Source organism: Phodopus roborovskii, unplaced genomic scaffold (assembly GCF_943737965.1).
Source record: "Phodopus roborovskii unplaced genomic scaffold, PHOROB, whole genome shotgun sequence".
NCBI classification, from domain to species: domain Eukaryota; kingdom Metazoa; phylum Chordata; class Mammalia; order Rodentia; family Cricetidae; genus Phodopus; species Phodopus roborovskii.
The window spans coordinates 885,779-901,204 of record NW_026126638.1 but is presented as its reverse complement, the minus strand read 5'-3'; the positions used below and the strand labels follow the sequence as shown (position 1 = coordinate 901,204).

The following is a 15,426-nucleotide window of genomic DNA, read 5'->3' as shown; positions in this document are numbered from 1 at the left end:
AGAAAAAAAAAAAAGCCCGTTCCTATGAAGAAAAGACCCTAAAAAAAGCCCATGATGCCTTTAATTCCAGCACTCAGGAGGCAGGGGCAGGGGCAGGGGCAGGCAGATCTCTTTGAGTTTGAGGCCAGCCTGGTTTACAGAGCTATCTCCAGGATATGTTCCAAAGCAATACAGAGAAACCTTGTCTTGAAAAACTCAAAACAAAACAAAACAAAAAGCCCCCCCCCAAAAAAAACCCAGACAGGTGATAGCTGAGACACTGAAGGACTTACCTCATAAGCATGAGGACATGAGTTCAGTACCCATTAGTAGCCTGGCTGCTTGCCAGGACACCAGCTAATACATACTTTATTCTGTTTGAACAATGGCTACAGAGAAGAGGCACAAGGTATCACTGCTGCCTTTCATTAGGGAAGTTCCTCATCTGAGGAACTGCAGTGGCCTTGGACTATGGGCAGAAGGCATGATGGGAAAGCAACAGGATGCCAACAACCCAGACCCTGGCACGGAATACCCGTGCTTCCTCCCACAGACCCTCCCACCCAGACCTCTTTCATATGAGGAATAAACTCAGATCTTGGTCAAGTCAAGCTACTGTTTTGAGATTTCTTCCATTTGCAGCAGACAAATGATCCTGATACTTAATAATACACTAGTCATTGATATAAGGCTACTTTGTGGCAAGCTCTCTCAGCCCTCTATGCTTTTCCTTTTGTAGTGTATGCCATCTGCAATGGGATCATTCATTGTAGATGGGTCACAAGCCAAAGACTGTGGGACCCTATCTGTTTTCATATTCACTATTACATATTCATATTTACTGTTATACTTCAGCATTGACTAAAGTGCCTTCTGCTGGTGGATACTTAACCATTGGATATGTGGATGGATGGGTGGGTGGGTGGGCGAATGGATGGATGGATGGATGGATGGGTGGGTTGGTGGGTGGGTGGATGGGTGGGTGGATGGATGGATGGATGGGTGGGTGGGTGGATGAGTCTAGAGTAGAGTCACAAATTCAACTGCCTACTGAAGCCTGCTAGGTCATGCAAATGAGAAAGGGAGGCTGGCTATGTGTTAAAGAGCAGGTATTTGCATACCAGACTGTAAGAAAAGAAAGTTCGAGGGAAGGGGATAGACACCTAGTTGCTTTTAAAGAGAGCAGCTCAGAAGTCTGACACCTTCACTTCGATTCATTCACAAAACTGAGTCAGTTGGCCAGGTTGACCGCAGAGAAAGTTTGGGAATGTGTCTTAGACCTGGATAGATGAAGCCACAGGTAGAGCTGCAGGTCTGCAATCCCAGCTACTGGAGAGGATGAGGCAGGAGGATTGTTTGAGCTCTGGAGTTGAAGACCAGTCTGGGCAATACAGTAAGATCCCATCTCAAAATAAATAATCAACAAAAAATTGAGCTAGCCAGAAATTGTGAGTTCTAGGGCTAGGGAGATGGCTCAGTGGATGAAGTACTTGCCTTGCAAGTGTGAAGATTAGAATGTGAATTCCCAAGACCCCACATAAAGCCAGGAGTGAAAGTCTATAACCTCAGCACTCCTGTGGTGAGACAGGAGGCAGAGATGAGGATCCTCGGGAAGTCCAGGATATGTAGCAGTGAACAAGAGACCTTTTATCAAACAAGCAACACTCAACATTGCCCTTTGACCTCTACATTCACTCAATGACACATTGTACTCACACTGAATAACATCTCTTACACACACACACACACACACACATGCACGTATGATAAAATAATTGAGGGGCCTATTACTAAGAAGAAGAAGAAGAAGAAGAAGAAGACTAATTTGAGACATAGCTAAAAAGATAGCTAGGGTCTAAAGAATGAGTAAAAATTCCCTAGATTTATGGTTCTCGACAGGTGAGTGTGGCCCGTGGACCCCCAGCATGCCCTGATACCCTCCAGAGGGTCTTAAAGGGCAAGGTAGTTTCATAAAAGTGATGCTGTGTTGCATCCCAGCGAGGCTGCAAAAGCTTCCTGCGGGGAAACTGCTGCCTTAGCACAAAGCAAAGTATTGGCACAATAATGTACCACGGTCCTCTATTGCCAGACACTTGTAATTTAAGGCCATGCCCTGTTTTTTAACTGAAGAATGTCTTTGATGAAACAATAAAATTTAATTTTATTAAAATGAAACCCTTGGGAACACCGTGTTATGAAGCAAGAAGAGGCAGGGAACATTTGTAGGTAAAGTTGAGATGGTTGAACTTATATCCATTGTGGGTGTTACAAGCCTCAAAGATCCATCCGCCTCTGCCTTCCAAGTGCTGGGATTAAAGGCCTGCACCACCAATGCCCGGCATTATTACTCTTAATAATTAATTTATTTTAGCAGCCAGTACTCTTAACTGCTGAACTATCTGTCCAGTCCCTTACTGTAATTAAAGTTAATATGCAAATTGATGAGTTTCATTATAGCATTTTCATACATATACGTCATTATACTTTGTTCTTATCTTATTCTTCCCCCTTCCCTGTGCCCGGCTTGTTGCAGTAGCCACTTTTTTTTTTTTTCCAGTTTTTTTTTCCCTTAATGTGTGCGTCTGTGCATCTTGTGTGTACTTGGTACCTGAGCAGGCTAGAAGATGGGGCAGACTCCTGAAGCTGGAAGTACAGTTGCGAGCCACCAGGTGGGTGCTGGGAATTGCACGTGGGTCCTCTGGAAGAGCAGCCAGTGTTCTTAACCACAGAGCCATGTCTTCAGGCCTGGCATCAGCTGCTTTTTTAGAGCACGGGAAGGGCCAGATCACATGTGCAGCATTTAGTGATCACTCTGACTGCTGTGCGGAGCATGACCTGGAGGAAGGCAGAAGAGACAGCACCAGTCCAGTCATGGGTATCAAACAGACCTGGAAAGAAAGGGATGGTAGCTGGGCAGTGGTGGCGCACGCCTGTAATCCCAGCACTTGGGAGGCAGAGGCGGGTGGACATATGTGAGTTCAAGGCCAGCCTGCTCTATAGAGGGAGTTCCAGGACAGGCTCCAAAGCTACACAGGGAAATCCTGTCTCAACCCCCCCCCACACACACACACAAAAGAAAGAAAGAAAAGAAAAGTAGACAGACACCCAAGACTCTGGTTTCACTTCAAGAATGAACATTTTTACTGGGCATGGTGGCGCATGCCTTTAATCCCAGGGTTTGGGAGGTAGAGGCAGGCAGATCTCTTCATTACTATGAAGAGACACCATGCCCAAGGCAACTCTTATGAGGGGACCTGCTTACAGTTTCAGAGGATTAGTCCATTATCATCATAGTGGGGAGCATGTTGCTGGAGTAGTAGCTGACATCTACATCCTGGTCTGTAGGAAGAGAAAGAGAGACTGGGCCTGGCATGGGCTTTATGGGCTGTTGATGCCTCAAAGCCCCCCCCCCAGTGACACACTTCCTCCAGGAAGGCCCTCTCTCTCTCTCCCTCTCTCTCCCTCTCCCTCTCTCCCTCTCTCTCCCAATCTCTCCCTCTCTCTCTCTCTCCCTCTCTCTCCCTCCCTCTCTCTCCCTCTCTCTCCCTCTCCCTCTCTCTCCCCCTCTCTCCCTCTCTCTCTCTCTCTCTCTCTCTCTCTCTCCCTCTCTCTCTCTCTCTCTCTCTCTCTCTCCCTCTCCCTCCCTCTCTCTCCCTCTCCCTCTCTCTCCCTCTCCTCCCTCTCTCTCTCTCTCCCTCTCTCCCTCCCTCCCTCTGCTCCCTCTCTCCTCCCTCTCTCCCTCTCTCTCCCTCTCTCTCTCTCCCCCTCCCCCTCTCCCTCTCTCCCCTCCCTCTGTCTCCCTCTCTCCCTCCCTCTCTCTCCCTCTCTCTCCCTCTCTCCCCCCTCTCTCTCCCTCCCCTCTCTCCTCCCTCTCCCTCTCTCCCTCCCTCTCCTCTCTCTCTCTCTCCCTCCCTCTCTCTCCCTCTCTCTCCCTCTCTCCCCCCTCTCTCTCCTTCTCTCTCTCCCTTTCTCCCTCTCTCTCCCTCTCTCTCTCCATTTCTCTCTCTCTCTCTCTCTCTCTCTCTCTGGTTTTTCAAGACAAGGTTTCTTTGTGTAACAGCCCTGGCTGTCTTGTAACTCACTCTGTAGACCAGGCTGACCTCAAACTCACAGAGATCCCCCTGCCTCTGCCTCCCAAGTACTGGGATCAAAGGCTGCACCACCATAGGTTCATGTATTTGAATGCTTAGTCACCAGGGAGCAGCACTATTTGAAAGGATTAGAAGGGTTAAGAGGTGTGCCGTTCACACTCCATCACGTTACGGCAAACATGCACGTGGAGATATTCAGAGGGAAGACGGGTGTCTACCTGCAGAACTAGGAGAGATCTGGGCTAGATCAAATATGTGAAATGTTGAAGGGGGCAGGCAAGCACGATGACCTAAGCATTGGCTTCAGACTCCATTTCACCTGCAGGGTGAAATAAAGTTCACATTCCCAAGCCCTTGGGGAGCTGAGAACTTTCCAATGGCTGATCAACTGCCTCCTTAAACCATGAGTGTGTCGTTATGCATCTTTAGTTCTCTAGAAACAAGGCTGTTCTTAACAACAGAAGGAATAAATGAATCTGGTTGGTTGCACATCAGTTGACAATGACAGAACACACAGGAACGGTACTAATCTTTGCTTTCTGATTAGTGAAAATTGTAACTGTAACTTGGCAATGTATGTTTGTAGATTTTATGCTTATAAAACCGGCTTGTGCCCCTGCTGGAGCTGTCAGGAGAAGCAAGGCTCCCAAGTCCTTGTCCTGCAGCCCTGATGGACAGTGACCCTCTTATGGGATAATTTAATAAAATATTTGGAACCCATAAATGTTGTCTCACTCCTCCTTCTTGTGCATAATGGGTTAGGTGTAACGGTGTTAGTAACAGTGTGCTCCGTGCTCACTTCTGTCCTCCCAGACATCCGCAGTGTGCTCCATGCTTACTCTTGTCCTCCCAGACATCCGCAGTGTGCTCCATGCTCACTCTCATCCTCCCAGAGATCTACAGTGTGCTCCATGCTCACTCCTGTCCTCCCAGACATCTGCAGTGTGCTCCATGCTCACTCCTGTCCTCCCAGAGATCCCCAGTGTGCTCCATGCTCACTCCTGTCCTCCCAGACATCTGCAGTGTGCTCCATGCTCACTCCTGTCCTCCCAGACATCTGCAGTGTGCTCCATGCTCACTCCTGTCCTCCCAGACATCCGCAGTGTGCTCCATGCTCACTCTTGTCCTCCCAGAGACCCGCAGTGTGCTCCATGCTCACTCCCGTCCTCCCAGACATCCGCAGTGTGCTCCATGCTCACTCCTGTCCTCCCAGACATCCACGTTTCAGCCCAGGCCTTCTCTGCCACAGTGGGCCAGATACACAGCCACTACTTTTCAAAGAAGAAACCATACTGCACAGATATACTCAGTCGTGTGGAACAAGACTCCATCCCTTTGTGGGATCGACACAGCTACTCTCAAATTGTCACTGAAGGAATAAGGGCTGTGTTTGCCCAAATGCAGTGACCCTACTCTTCCTGTAAGAGAGGCCATGCAGTCTAAATGGCTTATCCATACCTATTTCATAGAGGAGACACACAGAATCCTCATTGTGGAGTGAGGTAAAACCAGACCAGTACTGTGTTAGCTGCTATGGAGCCACAATGGCCCTTGCTTTTCGCTTCCCCCCTCTAGGCTCTTTACCATCTCTTAACAGCCAACTTAGTAGGTTTGCTGAGCAATGTAATCTCATCTAAATTTTCCACTGATTACTTTGTGTGTGTGTGTGTGTGTGTGTGTGTGGATGGGGAGGGCCTTGAATTTGTGATTTTTCTGCTGTAGTCTCCCAAGTGCTGAGGTTATAGTTATGTGCCTTATGCCCCTGGGCCTCATGCCCTTGAACCTAGTTGTGCCAGCCTTTTTCTTGCCCCTAAACAGACAACAGTGACATTCAGGTTAGCCTGATTCTGCTTAGCTATTTCCAATGACTCTGGCAGTTTTAATTTGTCAGTTTCCCCAACAGCTGGAGGTGGAAGGGAGGGACTCCAGAGGGCTGGCCCACGCCTGGCGTGTAGAGGAGTCTCGCTACCAGGCTTCCTGTTTCTTCACTCACAAAGATCTGTGAAGACATAGCAAAGCTCTCTTCCTCACTAGGCTCGCACCCTCTCACAGACACACCTGTGCACGAAGCAGAGTAAAGAAGGGCTGGCCAGAGGTAAGGGGTGTGCTCGACTTGACTTCATTCTTTCAAGGGGCTGGACCGGGGAGCTAACATGGCACACGCGCCCCAGAATGTCCTGGACGCGGCTCCGTGTTCCTAGCTGTGTTCTCTCAGAACAGGTTGGGAATAGCGATCTCCCACCGGAACCATAGCTTCAAAAGGTAAGCCACACTCAGCTTTGCCTGCCTACCCAGCTGGTACAGAGCTCAGAGCAGAGGATGTGCTGGGAAGTACCCTGAGCCGAAAGCACCGCACGCACCGTCAGAGAGGCAATGGCCGAGAGAGGCAGCAGAGCAGCTGGGCAGGGGGCAATGGTGGAGAGCGACGCTGGGCAGAGAGGAGAGGCAGAACCATTACAGAGAGGAGGGGAGCCCAGACAGAATGAACAGGTGTTGAGCACGGAGGAGGCATAAGAAATGAAATGAGAAAGAGAAAACGGGGGGGGGGCACACAGTTTTTCCAAAGTCTTCACCAAGGATCATACCATCAAGAACAACTTAAACCATGTGATCTCTGTAGACTCTCTCAACTCCTTGGTGCCCATGCGAGCTCTGTAACTCTTGTCTTCTGCGAAGTTTTTGGAGCTTGGCTTGAATTTTGTTTTTGAGATCTCGCTGTGTGCCTGGGCTGGCCTTAATAGCCTGGGCTCTTTTGTCTCAGCCTCCCCAGTAGCTGGGACCAAGGCACATGCCACAATGCCTCGGCTGAGATTTTAGGGTTGTTTTTGAAATGTTGAAGGGAACTCTGTTGTAGTTAGCCTGAGCTAGGAAATGGGGTAGTGAGACCCTCAGAAAGTGTTAAGTAACACTCCACCTCTGGAGTGCTGTAAATGGATACATGTTTTGGTAGACACTCAGTCAGAACAGTTGATTGATTCTAAGAGAATTGGTCTTGGCTATAGGCCCTGGTGTTCTTGGCGGCACCTGGGCATGAAGAAGGACTCTGCTTTTCAAGACGGGGTGAGCTCTCCAATCCTAGGCCTCTGCCTCTGCACCCTCAAACCTTCCCCATCTCGTAGCGTCACGTGGTCCTGAAGTGATGCTGTGCCCCCGAATGTCCTTCCGTTCATGGACTGATCCCCACAGAGAGGCCCCCCGAGGTTCAGTCTGATCCTTCAAAATAGAAAGGCTCCATTTTGATCATTCAAAGACTCTACTGGGTGAAATTGCACTTTCCCAATGTCCTAGTCTTGTAGGGCACGGTGGAGTTCCTGCTGTTGTTGTTTGTTTTGACAGACAAGGCCAGGAGAAGAGCCTGATGAGGGAGACCACCGGAATTTCTCCTGATGACTTCTGGTGCTGTCTTAGATTCTGTAGGTTGATACAAAATGGCGGCCCTATACAGCTAATGGGAGAGCCAGACACTCAGGAACCATGTTCCCTTTTCAATCTTGGCACTCACAGAAGAGGCCTGCCTCTAATCACAAATTCAACCCCACCATCACCGAGTTCTAGACAGAGACTCGAAGTGGCCTTGTGTCTTGCTGCTCTTGGCCATAGAGGCGCAGTGGCTGGTGTTGGGTGCCCAGGGCTGGCACATTTTAGACAGTAAACATCGGCTGAATTCAATAATTTGGAAGGAGATGGGGAAGGAGACAGGGTGAGGAGGATGGAGATGGGTTGCGTCTCTAGGGTGAATGCTGAGTGTGCTGCTTACAGCTCTGCGTCGGCTTTTCAGAGGCCAGGAAAGAGGGGGTACAGAACCCCCGCCCACCCCGCCCACCCTCCAGCATGTGGGCATCTGAGGCAAAGGAGAGGGTGGCAGAGGTTGCAGCCACTGAACCACAAGGGTCGCTTAGAGGGTCACAGCTCTAGGAAGTTTATACGAAGCCAGTCAGAGTTGAAGGGTGTGTGGTGGGAGGCACATCCCACGACTGGGCTAGAGTGGGCTGACTGGGGGCCGGGAGGGGAAGATAAAAGTGTCTGTGGGACCACAGACTGTCGCTGTGGTGGAGCTGTACCGGGACTGTGCCCTTCCATCTCTGGGGAACCTGTGAGCGTGGCAGGAACCTCAATCGCCGTGAAAGGTGTGTTGTGTGCACTGCTGTTGTGATAACGTCCCTTGTGTGGCCCCTCTGTCTCTTTTGTGTTCCCTGCATGCATCTCATTCCCCAGAGCCCTTCGTTTCTATACCTCGCCTCCATCATTTCTGACAGGGCCTCTGCACTTTGTGTGTTGGTGGATCCTGGGAAGGGTGGCCGTTGCTTTAATGACCTTTCTGAGTCCCTTTCTCCTTCTCTCCTGTCTTCCCTGGAGGCCTCTGTATTTTGTTTTGTTTCCAGAAAAATCTGTCTACTGTTCTTTGTCCACTGTGTCTCTCCTCCTCTGCAGCCAATTCCTTTCGAAACCACCCTTGGGTCCAACCCATACTCTGAAACTTCATATCAGGTCAAAGCTTGTGGAAGATCTGCCGGCCTGCAGGGAGCCAGGTTGCTTGTTTGCAGGGCAGAAAGAACTAGATCTTAGTGGCATCTAGAGAGGGGGAAGAAGTGACAGGGGAACTCCAAGAGGAAGAGAACAGTGGTGGCTACAGCCCAGAGGAAGCCACCCCAGGAGCCTAGGACTAAAGCATGAGCATGGAAAGGAAAGCTTCAGAAACCCAGATGTAAGCAGAGCGCGGGGGAGGGGGATGTTGCAGCCAGCCAGTCCTTGCAGCTTCTCCCAGGGGTGATGCACACAGGATGCTAATGCGTATGAGGTAGAGCGCCTCTGGGGAGGCTGAGGATGTGGGAATCAAAGGCCAGGTCTCTGGGGCGGTAGCGGAAGCCTAAAGCACCAAAGTAAGCTGTGGCTGGAAACCCACAAAGCCCAGGGTGCATTGGGGTGATGCCAGGAGCTGGAGACAGTGATAGCACTCTGCAGAATCTTGGAGTGAGGGGGAGAAAGTGGCTACCATCTGGGGAAGAGCCAGGGATGCCCTTATTTCTCAAGCATCTTTACCAGGACAAGTGGAATTCAGATCCCACAGAGGGAAAGCTGGTATAGAGACTTTGTTTCTCTGTTAACATCTGCTCAAAAAGGTTTTTCATCTGGGTTGGGGGTGGGGGTAGGAAGCTTTTCAGGGCTAGGCTGCCCCTATAGCTCTTGCCACCACACCCTTCCCTTAGATGCTCTGCAGGTCCCTCCCCAGACTAACAGAGCCAACTTTGTAAGCACCCTTCACGACTGTAGTGACTGGTTTCACACCCACCTTTTCCAGAAACCTCTTTGGACAACTTCTCTTTCTAGCTCCCTGTTTTTTGTTTTGTTTTAAGATTTGTTTATTTATTATGTACACAGTGTTCTGTCTGCATGTATCCCTGCAGGCCAGAGGAGACACCAGATCTCATAACAGGTGGTTGTGAACCACCTTGTGGTTGCTGGGAATTGATCTCAGGACCTCTGGAAGAGCAGCTACTGTTCTTAACCGCTGAGCAATCTCTCCAGCTCCTCTAGCTCCCTGTTTTAAACAAAATTTAGTGTGTGTGTGTGAGTGAGAGAGAGATAGAGAGAGAGATTTTTGTCTATCCATCTGAAGCATCTATTGTTTTAGGTTCTGGAAAATTTCTCTTTCAGCCAGTAGAGGAACTGGACAGGGCTATTTCTTAGCTTCCCCTAAACCATATTGTTGGCTCAGCCTACAGCACCTCCTCTGAGTGCTACAGCCCTGTCAAGAATTGTGGTTTGCAGTTGGGGTGGTCCAGTGGGTAAACGTGCAAGTGTCCTGACCCGAGTTCAATCCCCAGCACCATAGGAAGTTGGAAGGAAAGAGCTGGCTGAGCAGGGTCCTCTGACGCTCTCTCTTCCTCCTTCTGCTCTCTCTAACACAATAATAATTTAAAAACTTATCTATTAGAGCCCATCAGGAAACCTACCTCAGATGGTTCAGGAGCTGTGTAGAAAGGGAGTTATTACAGAGTCAGGGACAAGAATCAGGGGACCAACCATTAGCTGAGGGGCACAGACACTTGCAACAGCAGCAAGGTGCTAAAAAGGGCAAGAACGGCCCTTCTGGAAGCAGAAAGAGCCTGAATTGTGGATGAGGGGGTTACAGACAGCCGATCATTGCAGGGCAGAGGGACACACACAGCTATTGGTGCTGGACACATGGAGCATGGAGAGAGAGTAGGGAAACATACTCCTGTCTCCTTTTGGCATTTCCCATTGGCAGCTCCAAGTGATCCCTAAGGGCCAGGAAGCCTCTAGGCCACAGTCATGGCAGCCAGACCCTTTGGTGGCGTTAGGCACAGACAATGGGGACGAATAAGCTGCATGGATGGGGAGGGCTTGGTTCCATCCCGGCCAGGGCTGGGTGTGCATGCACACTCAGTGACTGGCCTTCCTCCTCGGGTTCCCTCTCTCCTCCGCCCTCCCTTCCTCATGGCTATTGTTTTGTAGCAACGGAGGATGGAGCCCAGGACATGTTGAGCAAACCCTGTACCACTGAGCTACATCCCCAGCCATCAGTGGCCCATTTAAGATACACAGTTATGTACTGCATGTAGTAAGACACGTCAGTGAGTTACTTTCCCATCCTACTTGGCTTAAGCCAAACAGCACATTACCCAGTCTCTGTGCAGACCTAGTTGTGGCTTAACGGTCCAGGCTAGGAAGGGATTACACAACTGTCCGTCTAAAGGTGGAAGATGGGACATGGCCAAGTGAGCGACAACAGGGAACTGAGCGAATCCAGAGAGGGCAGATTGCTATAGAGTGAGCGTAAGGGTGAACCAAGGGCAAAGAGAAGTCAGGCTTGGGAGAAGGAATAATAAAACAGTCCTCACGCTAATCTGTCTCATCAGCTCTGGACCAGATCCCGGGGAGTTTCACCCTAACAGTCACTTGTCTGAAGCCCGCTTACAGCCTGGGCCCCTGGGCTGCAATTCCTCTGTGTGTATGTGTGTGTGTGTGTGTGTGTGTGTGTGTGATCAACAGTGGCTCCAGTCACCTCCAGTCTCAACTCTCCTAGCTGGCCTGTTAGGATTGTCAGGCCCCAAAGGCCTTCCTCTGTCAGCACCTGATCTCACAGCTCCTTTGTTCTCAGCACATCTAGCAAACCCCACACCTCAGAGCTGAGGGAATGAGACTGCTCCTTCCTTTCTCCTCCTCCTAAGTCATGTTTTAGGACTTGAGCATGCCTGGATCTTCTAGAGGTTTCTGGAAATGCAAATTACTAACCCCACCCCCAGTTTTGGAATCCTAGGTCTGGGTGGGCCCATGAGTCTGTTCCTTTCTTTCCTTCTTTCTTTCTTTTTTTCTTTCTTTGTTCTAAAACCTTTATTTTATGTGCATTGGTATGAAGGTGTTCGATCCGCTGGATCTACAGACTGTTGTGAACTGCCATGTGGATGCTGGGATTTGAACCCAGGTCCCGCAGGAAGAGCAATCAGTGCTCTTAACTGCTGAGCCATCTCTCCAGCCCCATGGGTCTGTTTCTTACTAATTCAGTTTCACATATTTCCTGGACACGTTGCAGCAGAGAATCAGTCTTTTGGCACTTGTGAGGCAAAGGCAGGCTCATTTCTGTGGGTTTGAGGCCAGCCTGGTGTGCATAGTGAGTTCCAGGCACGTCATGTCTGGCAGTGAACTGCTCTTGTACAATCCTTCCCTCAAACCCATCGCCCTCTTTCCCACCTTCAGCCTCAACTTCACCCACAGGCTACAGTCCTTGTCTTTCTGGTGACCCAGACTTGGTAGGCTTTATATCTACACCGTTTGCCTGATACTGAGCAGGAAATGAAGCTTCTGGGTTTATGTTTTGTGTTGTTTGTCTCTCAGCCTTACGCTATATGATCTTAAGTCCTGAGAATTTCATCTTAAAGCAGGCAAGGTGGTGGTACATGCCTGTAATCCCAGAATTTGGGTGATCTGGGCAGGAGGGTCAAGAGTTCAAGTTTTTCTTTAACAAAATCAAACAAAAGATAGTAGTTGGTCAGTCCTTCAGCTCTCTCGAACCTTCCAGCTGTCTTAGAGAGCTCATGTCCCCTCCCTAGGATCACAGTTTTGCCCTCCCAGGCTCACCCTTCATCCTGCAGCTGCAGGGACCCATTTTGCAACGAGAATCACTTTCTCTCCTAAAATCATCTCTGTCCCCGAGCTTCCAAGGCTGAGTTCAAGGGTCCCAGCCTATACACCAGGACTTTCAGATGCTGGCCTGACTTCATTGTCTCAATGCCCATCACTTTGCCATCTTAAATCCTTTATCTGTTTTTATCCACAAAGAAATCATTCTTGGTGAGGGCCCAACATTGGAAAAACATCTGAATAACTTTTTGACAGGCTCTCATATAGTTCAGGTTGGCCTCCAACTGTCTATGTAGCTGAGGATGACTTTGAACTCCTGATTTCCTTCCTCTTTCTACCTCCTGTGCTGGGATTATTGGTGTGTACCACCGCAGCTAGTACCACTAACACACCTAGTGCTCCTGAACCAAGGGTCTCACTTACTAGTTGAGCCACAGTCCCCATTTTTAATTTTTGAAAATTTTTTATTAAAATGTTGTGGTGGAAGCTCCACCTCAGCCTCTGGAATCCATATACTCAGAGTCTGGAATGTTCTGCTGAAAGTTCCACCTCAATCCCCCTCCCCCATCTCTCTCTCCCCAAACTCTGCCTCAGAAAAGCCCGCCAAACACGGCTCCTCCCCCAGAGATGCTCAGGACCGGCTCCCACTGCCCCCCCCCAAAACAGACACGTGGTTTTTCAGTCTCTCTTCCCAGTCTCCTCTCTGGGGTGCTGGAAAGGCATCTGGGAGCATTTTGCCCATTAAGCCTGGTGCTTTTCTAATTCGGTTTGAGTTGGTTGATTCGGATTGTTGCATCAGTCAGCGGGGAGGCTTAATGGGAAACAGAAACTTTTCATAAAACTTTGCTACTCTCACCAGCCAGGTCTTAATGATAGAGCACTTGACCAATGTTTGTGGTCCTGAGTTCCAACTCAACAAAGAAAATCGTCAAAAATGAGCAAACCAGGCTGGAAGGATGTCTTAGTGGGTAAAGGTGCTTGCCCCTAGCCTGTCATCTGTAGACCCCTAAGCCCCGCGAGGTAGAAAGAACCGACTCATACAGCTTGTCTTCTGCCTGTCACACAAGTGTGAAATACACAATAGGTAAATGAATAAGTGAATAAAGTAAAACAATTTTAGTGAATAACGAGCTCCCCGCAACCCCGACCATTTCTGTAAACACTGTGTTTTGTTTGATCCTTTATTTTTCCTTTAAAAAGTTGTTCTTAGACAGTCTTGTAAGTGAGTACGGTGCACTCTGCCCTCTCTACCTTACTACCTTTCTCCCACCCGTCAACTACCCTCCTCCCCCAGCAAGTCCCCTTCTCGGGTGTTTGGTTGTTTCCTGACTCACCGAGTTTAACTAGGGCAGCCGCAGCACGGGTCTGGAGCTATGCAAGGCATGGGCAACACATAGCTACTATACTGCGGATGACTGACTGCCCCTCTGCCATCCACTACCCATAATGCCTCAGGGAGAGGCAGGGCCATGGGCTCCTGAGCTCCTGCCCATCCATGACTTGTGTAGGCCGAGTGGTTTAAAGTTGACAGAGGCCTGGGCTTTCTACCGCTCTTGGTGTTGGAGCTTCTTTGCTTTTGGCAAACAGGCAGCAGATGCCACAAAACCCATACAAAGGGCTGAGGCTCCAGTTCAGTGACAAAGCTCTTGCCTAGCAGGTGCAAGGGGCTGGGTTGCATCCCTGGTGCCACAAAATGAATGAGGAAGCCAGATGCAGCCTGGGTGCAAGGTCCACCTGTAAACATGTTAGGTATTTGAAACTTAAGTTGTCAGGATTGGGAGAGTGAATCAGTAACAGAACACTTCCCTGCATGTGGGAATCTTTAAGTTCAAGGCCCACTACAGGGGCCAAGAACATTTTTTTTTTTAAATATCAATAAAAGTGATACAGTTTATAGGTGAAATAAAGCTATCTAGAAATAGTTTGCCAAAGTTTCTGAACCTGGACCTAAGTGTGTGTGTACATATGTCTATATTATTTTATTTACAATAAATGAAATTGTCAGACTGTTTACTTTTACTTTTTTTTCATTTATTTAATTTATGTATATGAATGGTTTTTTTTTGGGGGGTGGTTTGTTTGTTTGTTTGTTTTGGTTTTTCAAGACAGGGTTTCTCTGTATTGCTTTGGAGCCTGTCCTGGAACTCACAGAGCTCTGCCTGCCTCTGCCTCCTCAGTGCTGTGGCTAAAGGCATGCCACCACTGCCCAGCTGTGCATGAATGTTTTGCTTCCATGGTGCCTGTGCACCAGTGTCTACCTGGTATTATTGGACTGAGTTCTAGACAGGCCACCAGTGAGTGCTGGGAACTGGACCCAGGTACTCTAAAAGGGCAGCCAGTGTTCTTAATGACTGGGCCATGGCTCCAGCCAATGTTTATAACTTTAAAATCCAAGTCTAACCAGGACAGAGATCTAAACTAGAAAGATGTTTCTCTATCAGAATCCAATATCTTCTTTTATGAGCTACTTGTCCAAAGCTCCAAATAATTATCAAAGCAACAAAACCCATTCATAATGTTGTCTCTCAAGACTAGATTTGTATGTGTTGGAGTTAGCATGTGTGGGGGCAGCTTACTCCAGGGATCCCCAGTGCTGGGCTTACAGATGCCTTCCTGGTTTTAAGAGAGGTCTGGGAGTCCAAACTCCAGACCTCACATTTGCATGGTAAACATCTTATCCACTGACCAGTTCAAAAGGAGGTATTTCTTAACAAAGAGATCAGAACAGAAATAATTACTTTTTTTTTTCTTTTGAGACAAGGTTTCTCTGTGTAACTTCTCTGGAGTCTGACCTGGTACTCACTCTGTAGATCAGGCTGGCCTTGAACTCACAGTCTGTCTCTCTGCTTCCTGAGTGTTGGGATTAAAGGTGTGCACCATCACCTGGCTATAATTACTTTTGTTTAAAGACTAGTGGGTTTCCCACCTTTGAGATAGGGTCTCATACACGTAGGTTAGGCTTTAATTTGCTATGTAGCTGAGGTGGTCTTGAATTCTCTCTCCCTCTCTCTCTTTTATTAAAAATATATTTTATGTGTATGGGTGTTTGCCTGCATGTATGTGTGTGCCACCTGGGTGCCTGGAGCCTGCTGGGATCAGAAGAAGCCATTGCATCCCCTGGGACTTGAGTTACAGATGGAACCACCATGTGGGTGATAGGAATTGAACCTGGGTCCTCCATAGGAGCAACATGTGACCTCAACTGCTAAACCAACTCTCCAGCCCCTTTAGTTTTACTTTGTTTGTTTGTTTG

General features: G+C 48.8%; 1 protein-coding gene across 1 annotated transcript in view; it reads left to right on the top strand.

Annotated features, from left to right (window-relative positions):
* The first annotated feature begins 6,117 nt into the window (after positions 1 to 6,117).
* Cd4 (CD4 molecule) overlaps positions 6,118 to 15,426 on the top strand; it is a 31,209-nt gene continuing 21,900 nt past the window's right edge. The window contains exon 1 of the mRNA XM_051173237.1: positions 6,118 to 6,165. The gene's annotated coding sequence lies outside the window, so the exon portion shown is untranslated. The remainder of the gene's footprint in view (positions 6,166 to 15,426) is intronic.